An 11,147-nucleotide genomic window follows, 5' to 3' on the forward strand; every position below is an offset into this window, starting at 1 on the left:
TGTGGGACGCGAGGCCTGCTCCTAGAGATCTAAATCATATCCGGGAGGCCTGTTGTAGCTCCCAAGTGAGGCCATCTGCTGTGTAAACAATCTTGGTCTGTCTGGGTAATAAAGCCGTGATTTTCTTTTATCTTCAGCGGACCCAAGAGTGGCCTGTGTTGGAGCCATAAATCAGAGCTGGAGATGAAGCAGTAAAACCCACGAGACAATCTGCACCACTGAAACATACTTCAAGCACAGCTGACGTGCACGGCCGTGGTCTGGTTTCATAAAAAACGAGCACATACCCAGGATTGCATGTAAAATATAAACTATAAGCTGATAGCTTTGCTGACAGACAGCAGTTCATGACCAGAACAGACCTTGAATGGTGCCCAAACAAACCCCAGTCTGGAAATCCACTTGTAGATTCTTGTGGTCAGTGTGATGTTTTCCTGGATCAAAGCTGGAATTATTTCATGCTCAGCTTGTGCTTTTTTAGTATAAGCTAAAAGGATACAAGCAGTGTTGGTCACCAGAATTGGAAATGAAAAGAAAGAGGAAAGTCGATCTTATGTCAAGCTGCACCTGCTCCTAATTTTCAGCCTGCATGCATCAATTTCCCTGCAACAATCCCAGACATGACCAGCAGGTGGCAAACAAGCTACTTGTAAGATCAACCACACCTGCTCTTAATTTCCTGCATCCAATCATCCAGCAGGTGGCAGACACGTTTATAGTATATCCTCCTGATTAATATATATGTGACCTGGTAGTCACGAGGCTATGACGTTGAAGTCCATAAGTATTTGGACAATACAGTAGTTGCAATTTTTGCCACCACAATGGAGTTAAAATGAACGAATCAATATGCAGTTGTGTGTAAATGTATCTGGAGGAGGCACTTCTTAAGTTCTGAGTGACCATGCAGTAAGAACACAAGTGAGGGAAGCCACCAAGACAGGGAAGTTATAGGTGTCCGTGGTTGAAAATCTGCACAGAGCAGGTTTGGTCTATTGCACCACCAGATTCACAGTAATCTGGTGAACCAGACCCCATAACTCACTTCGTGAACAAATTCGCTTTGCGAATGGGACTGGTGGCCCCTCCCATTCACAGCCGTTTGCTGTCAGCCGAAAACAGGCCGAGCCAATCACAACCGTTCATCTTACACAGGTCTGCCTTTGTGCAATGAGACATTGAGGATCACTGAAGAAGAAAGTGATTTTTGCTGCGTGCTCTGTTCAAAAATGTTTCTTGAATGACTAAAAATGCCAAGAACTTTCATGTTTTTATTACAAAACCAACAACAGCATTCCCACTCTGATGCACGCCATCTTTGAATGTTTGCTGACACAGCGGTCTGGTCGTGGCTCTGCCTACGTCACATGCTGATCATTGCTTTGATTGGTTGTTAGTCTATTGAACAATGTCAGGAGGCAGTTTTTTCTGTGACCAATGTTGCTGCCCCCTGGAAATAAACCGGGAATGGAGAGGTACCAGACCGGTGTCACAGTGGAGTGGAACAGGGAGGCATTTTCACACGTGAAATACAGGCTTGAAGCAAATCTAGACTTGAGTCTCCCATGTGTCTTCTGGCAAATTGGAGCTGAAATTTCGCAACTTAAAAATTGATCTCTGTGCAACTCCACCAAGAAGGTGTACAACTGGCAAAGCAACAAACAAAAGCAGTTTCAGAGCCACGAAAGCCTATAACTCCTTCAGGTTTATCATGGCTGTCTTGGTGGCTTTCCTCACTTCAGACAAATTTACTGTACAATACCATACTGTTTACTTCTTAAGTGAAAATGAAGTCCAAGACATGTGACTTCACTGTAGTACTGTACAGAGCCAAAATTTAAAGCCTTTTATCACCATTTAAACACTTCTGTGCCTGCACATAAGCAAAACAAACTTGCTTTTTGCATCAATCTGTTTCATCAAAGTTAACCATCTTCTCATGGCTATATCCCCATTATATGTCCTTTTAATGCGGTGAGATATAAAACATTATAACTTATCATTTTTGAGTTATTGTGTTAACAACATGGAGGGGATTGACTCATTCATTCCTTCACTGTTTCACAGGAAACATGCCTAGGCCTTTCCAAATCCAAAGGGAACACTGAAATTTAATCTGCGGCCGAGTGAACTGGTCGAGAATGAGAGTTTTTGGGTAGTGTGGAGTCCGTAGTCTTACACCGAATCCCATCTTTATTTTCCAACCAGTTTTTACGAGATGAAAAATTCCTTATTGAGTTGTCACTGTGCACAGAGCCTTTCCACAGTTACATAATTCCACCCAAACCGCCGCAAAGCCACCCACAGATGAAGAATGGCACCGGCGAGAAAAAGAGGGTAAAAGTGACACCTCAACAGAGGCGGTAAATTCACTCTGTCTCATAAAAAGGTGGCGCGTAACACCCTGCAGAAAGGAGATTATTCATCCTCCTGGACAATCAGCTCTGTAGTGGAGGTGTCCAGGTGTGTTTTCTCTAATGGTGCTCGTTACCGCTGCCAGATGGATGAATATTACCTCAGAGGGGTGGTAGTGGTTTGGATACATCGTACATTCAAAGGTTCTTTTTCCAGGCTTGAGGAAGGGAAAAATCTGAGGGTTAGGAGCTTTTTTTAAATTTTATTATTTTTTATCTCCACTCACCTTGTTTTTATGAGGTTGAGCAGTGAGCCTGGAGGTCCTGGGAGTGATTAATCGCCTCCTTCATTTGTTCCTCACCAGAACACATCATCTGGTTAATTAGACATAATTGATGATTTCTGCCCGGATGATTAAATGCAGGTATGTGGGAAAGCCAAACCTGGGAGACTGTTGTTTTCTCTCCCACCACTTCCTTCTCCCGTTCTTTCTCAGACGTCATTCTGATGGCTGGAGGTTGGTTGGAATGTTGACTTTGGATGTCTGGTGGAAATACATTGGGCTGAGACGTCAGCTGACCCGGGTCACCCCATCTCTCCATCCCTGTCTGCCTCCACCGGCACAGGCCCCAGACTGCAGCCGTTTTTTTTTTTTTGTTTGCATAAGTGTGAGGTACAAGTGCGTCTGCAGTCTGCGTCCAGGCCGGCATCACAAATGTCTCCTGGGAACTCTTGGAAACCCTGAAGGGCTGAAAATGTGTCAACTGTTATCAAAAAGAAAGAAAAAAAGAAAAACTCATAAATCAGAAAATCGCAGTTATGAATCTTCTTAAAGGGGTCAGAGTGAGTAAAATAATATTTAGTGTACAGTCGAGTGCGTATTAGAGTTTGGCATCAATGTCCTCAAAGTCCCACAGTTCTGTCTGTGTACATAGAACTACCCTCAAATAAGCAACGTAATGGCCCAAAATGACTTAAAGCTGCAGTGTGTAGGATTTAGGGGCATTTATTAGCAAAAATGGAATACAGCATTTAAAACATAATGTTCAAGGGGAGGTGATGGGCTAGTGGTTAAGTGTTCAGACTAGAGGATCCTTGGTTAAACCCAGCCACTAAGGGCCCTTGGGCAAGGTCCTTAATCCCCTAATTGCTGTCGGTGTGTAGTGAGCGTCTTGGTGTGTATGTGTGAATGTGAGGCATAATTGTAAAGTGCTTTGAGCTTCTGATGCAGATGGAAAAGCGCTATGTAAATGCAGTCCATTTACCATTCATCTCTATGTATTAAAAGCGACTTGGCCTCTGTGTACAGTAGTGTTCAGAATAATAGTAGTGCTATGTGACTAAAAAGATTAATCCAGGTTTTGAGTATATTTCTTATTGTTACATGGGAAACAAGGTACCAGTAGATTCAGTAGATTCTCACAAATCCAACAAGACCAAGCATTCATGATATGCACACTCTTAAGGCTATGAAATTGGGCTATTAGTAAAAAAAAAAAAAGTAGAAAAGGGGGTGTTCACAATAATAGTAGTGTGGCATTCAGTCAGTGAGATCGTCAATTTTGTGGAACAGGTGTGAATCAGGTGTCCCCTATGTAAGGATGAAGCCAGTACCTGTTGAACATGCTTTTCTCTTTGAAAGCCTGAGGAAAATGGGACGTTCAAGACATTGTTAGGAAGAACAGCGTAGTTTGATTAAAAAGTTGACTGGAGAGGGGAAAACTTGTATGCAGGTGCAAAAAATTATAGGCTGTTCATCTACAATGATCTCCAATGCTTTAAAATGGACAAAAAAACAGAGACACGTGGAAGAAAATGGAAAACAACCATCAGAATGGATAGAAGAATAACCAGAATGGCAAAGGCTCACCCATTGATCAGCTCCAGGATGTTCAAAGACAGTCTGGAGTTACCTGTAAGTGCTGTGACAGTTAGAAGACGCCTGTGTGAAGCTAATTTATTTGCAAGAATCCCCGGTAAAGTCCCTCTGTTAAATAAAAGACGTGCAGAAGAGGTTACAATTTGCCAAAGAACACATCAACTGGCCTAAAGAGAAATGGAGGAATATTTTGTGGACTGATGAGAGTAAAATTGTTCTTTTTGGGTCCAAGGGCCGCAGACAGTTTGTGAGACGACCCCCAAACTCTGAATTCAAGCCACAGTTCACAGTGAAGACAGTGAAGCATGGTGGTGCAAGCATTATGATATGGGCATGTTTCTCCTACTATGGTGTTGGGCCTATATACGAGGTCTGTCCAAAAAGTATCGGACCTTTTAATTTTTTTCAAAAACCATATGGATTTGAATCACGTGTGATTGCATCAGCCAAGCTTGAACCTTCGTGCGCATGCGTGAGTTTTTTCACGCCTGTCGGTTGCGTCATTCGCCTGTGAGCAGGCTTTGTGTGAGCACTGGTCCACCCCTCTCGTCGTTTTTTTATTGCGAATAAATGTCTGAATGATTTGGAGCTTTGCTGCATCAATTTTTTTCCAGAAACTGTGAGAGACCTCCAGGTGGACACCTTTCAGAAAATTAATATGGCTTTCAGGGACGATTTTGTGGGGATTACACAGATTAGGGAGTGTTACTGCCGCTTTAAGGATGGCCCACAACTGCTGAAAGTGTGCAGCGCTCCCAGCGCCGATCAACAGGCTGAATCAACCAGATCATTTCCAACGTGAAGGCTTTGTTGATCCGGGACGTCGTCTGACTTCCACAAAAAAAAAGGAAAAAGGCGTTTAATATTTTTGGAGAAACTATAGATATTAGCTAATAACACTGAACAACAGATGTTGATAATTACATTCTGGACTCACACGCCATTCCTGCACGAGGCGATAAATCACCCATATATTAAAAGTGAAGTGACCTCTATGTACGTGTATGTGTATGTGTGTATGCGTACCTTTCACAAACGTGAAAATGGATGTTGATAATGACATTCTGGACTCACACGCCATTCTGAATCATTATAGAAACTTTGCATAATTTATTACCACCCTTGAAAAATGTCAGCTACCTATTTTGTAAACACTACCCAATCTAGAGCCAATGGATCCCAGCGGGCAATGCGCTAGTTAGTGTATAAATTACTTGCAACAGTGAATCAATGTATTTTCATAAGCTTAGAATGAGTCCTTCAAATCTACATGGGAGTGGGTGGGCTGCCACGTTGATAAAGTTGACCCAAAGGAACATAATTACTTTGTATTTCACATTTTGCAGTGCAGCCGGATGACTAAAGAAAAAATAAAATGAATCAGGGGTTCCTCTACTGGTTGCTCGTTGGAGTCGACCAATATTGATTTTTCAGGGATGATATGATTATTATGATGTAGGAGACCAATAAACGATATCTGAAACCAGTATCTGCCTGTAATAAAAAAAGTGTCAACAAAGCATCAAAATTTAGAATAACAGAAACTCTTAACACAAAACTTTCTTGAAATGCCTTTCTGCACAGGTTTACATGACAGAACCTTTCAACATGACCTTCACACAAAAAGTGTAGGGAGCCATAATCAGCAGTATTATAAAGTAGAACAAATGAACAAACAAATACAACATCTCCCTGATGTTTCATAAAGTAGAATAAAATAAAATATGTGTGCATTGACCTTCACACAAAAAGTGTAGGGAGCCATAAGCAGCATTATTATAAAGTTGAACAAATGAACAAACAAATACAACAGTTTCCTGATGTTTTATAAAGTTGAAACAAATTAATAGAACAAGTGCACATTGACCTTCACACAAAAAATGCAGGTAGCCATAAGCAGCATTGTTATGAAGAAGAAACACACTAAATAAAGTGAAATGCCCTAGACTATAGGTATAAGTCACCAAACCTATAAGTCAGGAGTAGGCAACCTGTTCCAGAAAGAGCCATGAGGGTGCAGGTTCTCTTTGCAGCCACTGACTCCACCAGGTGATTTCACTGATTAACTGATTCCATCTGCTCAAAGTGATATTAATCAGTAAAATCACCTGGTGGAGTCAGTGGCTGCAAAGAAAACCTGCACCCTCATGGCTCTTTCTGGAACAGGTTGCCTACCCCTGCTATAAGCTATAACATCACTTTAAGACTTTAAGTGTAGAGCGCTATCAGCAGCACGAAGAAGAGAAAACTCTCCACTTCCTCACAGACGGCTGAGATAGCTCCAGTCTGTACTCTGCAAACTTCTGTGGGACAACAGGAACCTTCACCGTTGATAGGCTGAACTCATAATGTCTAAAAAAAATCAGGTAGTGCTGTGGGCGGGGCGCTGCTAAAGACCAGAAGGTATTGACTGCAGGTGTATCAGAGCCAAAGCAGTGTATTTTAAAATTACATTGTCTTAATGGCAAATTGATTTTGCAAATGAATGATAACCATAAAAATGTTTAATATCAGCACCAATAATCAGCCACACTGATAATAGGTGAACTCCTAACCGATATGATAACCATAAGAATGTTGACTATCTGCTTCGAAAATCAGCCAGACTGATAATTGGCCAGGCTGATAATCAGTCAACTCCTAACCGATACGATAACCATAAAAATGTTGAATATCAGCGTTGATAATCAGCCAGGCTGATAATCAGTTGACTCCTAACTGCTATGATAACCATAAAGTATCAGGTCTGGGTGACAGTTCAGGCTGGACACAAATGCAGGACTCTGACAACTGGCTCTGTATGTAAAAACAGTTTACTGAAACAGTAAACGGGGTCTGGTACACAGAAAGGCAGTCCAACAGGAATAACAAAAGTAGGAACATCAGGCAAAGGCGTGGTTGAGGAAACAAGTAGGTGGTCAAAAAACACATGAAGCAGGCTGAACAAGAGAACACGATACAGAGCTGGAGAGAAGGCACTGGGCGCATCAATCTGGCGAGGGAGTAAAGCAAAATGAGGAGCTTAAATACACCCAGGTGATGAGGTGCAGATTGAGAGCAGGTGTGCATGGAATACACCAGAATGAGGGTGTGGCCAGAGAGAGGGAAACACCCACCACCAAGAGCCAGCAGAGACAGACAAGAGAAAAAGTGACAGACAGACCCAAAGAGGAAAAACTCCAACAACAGAATAAACAAAAATAGAAAATAACTGAAAAAACACAAAGCCAAGAAATAAAAGCAGACAAAACTCAATTCCTGACATAAAGATGTTGAATCTCGACGTCGATAATCAGTTAGGCTGATAATCAACCAGGCTGATAATCAGTCGGCTCCTACCCAATATGATAACCATAAAAATGTTGAATTTTGGCGTCGATAATCAGCCAGGCTTCTAATTGGCTAACTCATAACGATATGATTACCATAAAAATGCTGAATATCAGTGCTGATAATCGGCCAAGTTACTAATTGGTTGACTCCTACCCAATGTGGTTATCATATCTGCGTCGATAATTGGCCAGGCTGCTAATCGGTTGACTCCTACACGATATGCTAACCATAAAAATGTTGAATATCGGTGCTGATAATTGGCTAGGTTGATAATGGGTTGACTCCTAACCGATATGAAAACCATAAAAATGTTGAATACCAGTATCGATAATTGGCCAGGCTGATAATCTGTTGACTGCTACCCGATATGATAACCAGAAAAATGTTAAATATCGCTGCCAATAATCAGCCAGGCTGATAATCAGTCAACTCCTAACCAATATTACCATAAAAATGTTGAATATCGGTGTTGATAATCGGCCAGGCTGCCAATCGGTCGACTCCTACCTGATATGGTTATTATATCTGTGTCGATAATTAGCCAGGCTGCTAATCCATTGACTCCTACTCGACATCATAACCATAAAAATGTTGAATATCAGTGATGATAATTGGCCAGGCTGCAAATCGGTCAGCTCCTAACCGATATGATATCCATAACAATGTTGAATATCGCCATTCATAATTGGCCAGGCTGCTTCACTGATTGACTCCTAACCGATATGATAACCATAAGAATGTTGAATATCGGCACCAACAATCAGCCAGGCTGATAATCATTTGACTCTTACCCAATATTATGAGTGAAGCGGCGCAAAGCTCACTCATGGTACAGGGTTCCTAAACAGGAAGTGCCAAAATTCAAATCCACAGTAAAACAGGAAATGTTCTAATGTCAAACACTTCCTGGATTGACAGACAAGATCCCATGGAATCTCACGGGAACTAAGTGCCAAGCTCTCACTCAAACGGGAAGTGCCAAATTCTCAGGCACAGTAAAACAGGAAATGTTCAAATGTCAAACACTTCCTGGCATGGGTGGAGCTAGAGCGGAGGCCGGGGTTTCACTGAACTCTCCTGAAATCTGATTGGACACAGATGAATGACATGTCACGGCACCACACTTCTGATTGAAAGACCTGCATTTTCAAATCAGTGAGTCACATTGTCTGCTAGGTTCCTCCTGTCCAGTAGTTTGTGCTGTGTACCTCAAAAAGTTCTAATCCACGTTAGTAGAAGAAGAAAAATGTTTGCTCCAGATTTGAACTGAACACGTCATTTGAACTATGGACTTCTCATTACACCAAACTTATACTGGGGAGTAAACGACTGTATTTTACGCCAGAAATGAGGTCCAAGCAGCATTTCTCCTTAAATTCAGGTACACATGTTTACGCTAACAGACAGCAGCTCGTTCATGCTCTGTTGGCTTATTAGTGCAGCAGATAACTGAAACAATCCTTCAAATGGTGATACAATCATCAAATTCAGCACAAATACAGCTGGAGCTAAATTAATGGAGCAACTTTAACTTTTGACCCCTGTACAAACTGAAACTGACCTTTGTCACCATCCTTGCTGCTTTTACCTCATAACTCCATAACATTCAGTCACATATTGTCCAAACTATACCTTTTTGGAATCTTTATGATCAGGCAAATAATGTGGTGTAGTTTTCTATATGATTGGAGCATCTTTTAATTTTGACCCCTGTGTAATTCTTCAATTGACCCCTACCTGAGGCAATCATGAGGCAATCATCCAGCTATCTTACTGGAGAAACTCAGCCTGTTCCTGACCACGTATTTTGCCTTGCCCTCATCTGTACCTTTACTACGCGGCCTGCCTTTCTGTGTACCGGACCCTGGACTGTCTCCCGAGGCGCCAGCGCACATCCACCGGCGCGGCTCCACCTGAAGCCCGAGGCGTCAGCGCAGTTCCACCGGCGTGGCTTTACCGAGGCCCGAGGCGTCAGCGCACATCCACCGGCGCGGCTCCACATTTGGAGCACGATATAGACCCGGACAATAATTTCTTCTCAAATATCAATGACAGTTGTTGCTATTATACAGATGAACAGTTTAATCGGATCATTAGAACGGCTAACAAATTATCAATAATCCATTTCAACAGCAGAAGTCTATATGCAAACTTTAACAACATTAAAGAATATTTAAGTCAATTTAAAAAAATATTTAACATAATTGCTATATCAGAAACATGGATCAATGAAGATAAAGGAATGGATTTTGAACTGGATGGATATGAATTTAATTGTGTAAACAAAGAATAAGAGTGGAGGAGGAGTGGCTGTGTATGTGGATAAGAACATGGATTATAAAATAGTAGACAATATGACAACTGTGATCGATAACTTATTAGAATGTATAACTATTGAAATATGTGAAGAAAAAAGCAAAAATGTATTAGCTGTATATATAGAGCACCAGGATCTAGTATTGAAACATTCACTGACTGTATGGGAAAAATGTTCTCAAAAACTAATCAAAAAACTGTGTTCATTTGTGGTGACTTAAATATTGATCTGCTCAATCCAAATAAGCATAAAATAACAGATGAATTTATCAGTATAATGTACAGTATGAGTTTATATCCAAAAATCACCAGGCCAAGCAGAATTACATCCCATAGTGCCACCTTAATTGATAATATATTCAGCAATGATATTGAGAATAACACTGTGAGTGGATTATTAATCAATGACATTAGTGATCATCTACCAGTTTTCATCGTTTATAATAGAAACCATCAGCGGAATCAGCCAGAGGAGAAAATAAAATACAGGCGAGTGCGGAGAGAGGAAAACATGAACACACTAAAGAAGGATTTACAGGAGCAAAACTGGGAAAAGGTATACAGTGAAAGTGATGTTGATAGTGCATATGAAACTTTTTTTACAAATATTTACATCATTATATGATAAAAATTGTCCAATTAAACAAGACTACAGAAAACAAAAAATCCAAGCTCGACCATGGATGACGAAAGGGTTACGAAATGCATGTAATAAGAAAAATACACTGTATAGAGAATTCATAAAACTAAAGACTAAAGAGGCAGAAAATAGATATAAGAAATACAAAAATAGATTAACTAATATTATACGGGTATGTAGGAAGGAATATTATAGTAACATATTATATAATAACAAAAACAATATTAAAGGAATATGGGATATATTAAATAGCATTATCAAAAATGGTAATAAAAAACAGAGTTACCCTCAGTATTTCATTGATAATAATGTCAAGAAGGAAAATAAGGATGAGGTAGTCAACGGTTTTAATAATTTTTTTGTAAATATTGGACCAAGCTTGGCAGAAAAAATTCCCGATTCCCAACCTGAGGATTGGGATAATAATCTCATAGAAAGAAATCCCTGTTCAATGTTCCTCACAGCAGTGGATGGAAAAGAAATTCTAGACATTGTGAATAATTGTAAATATAAAACATCTACCGATTTAAATGAAATTGATATGGTGGTGGTAAAACAGGTAATTGAATGGATTGTAGAACCATTAACATACATCTGTAACTTATCATTTCAAACCAGTAAATT

This window comes from Thalassophryne amazonica, chromosome 11, assembly GCF_902500255.1.
Source record: "Thalassophryne amazonica chromosome 11, fThaAma1.1, whole genome shotgun sequence".
NCBI lineage: Eukaryota > Metazoa > Chordata > Actinopteri > Batrachoidiformes > Batrachoididae > Thalassophryne > Thalassophryne amazonica.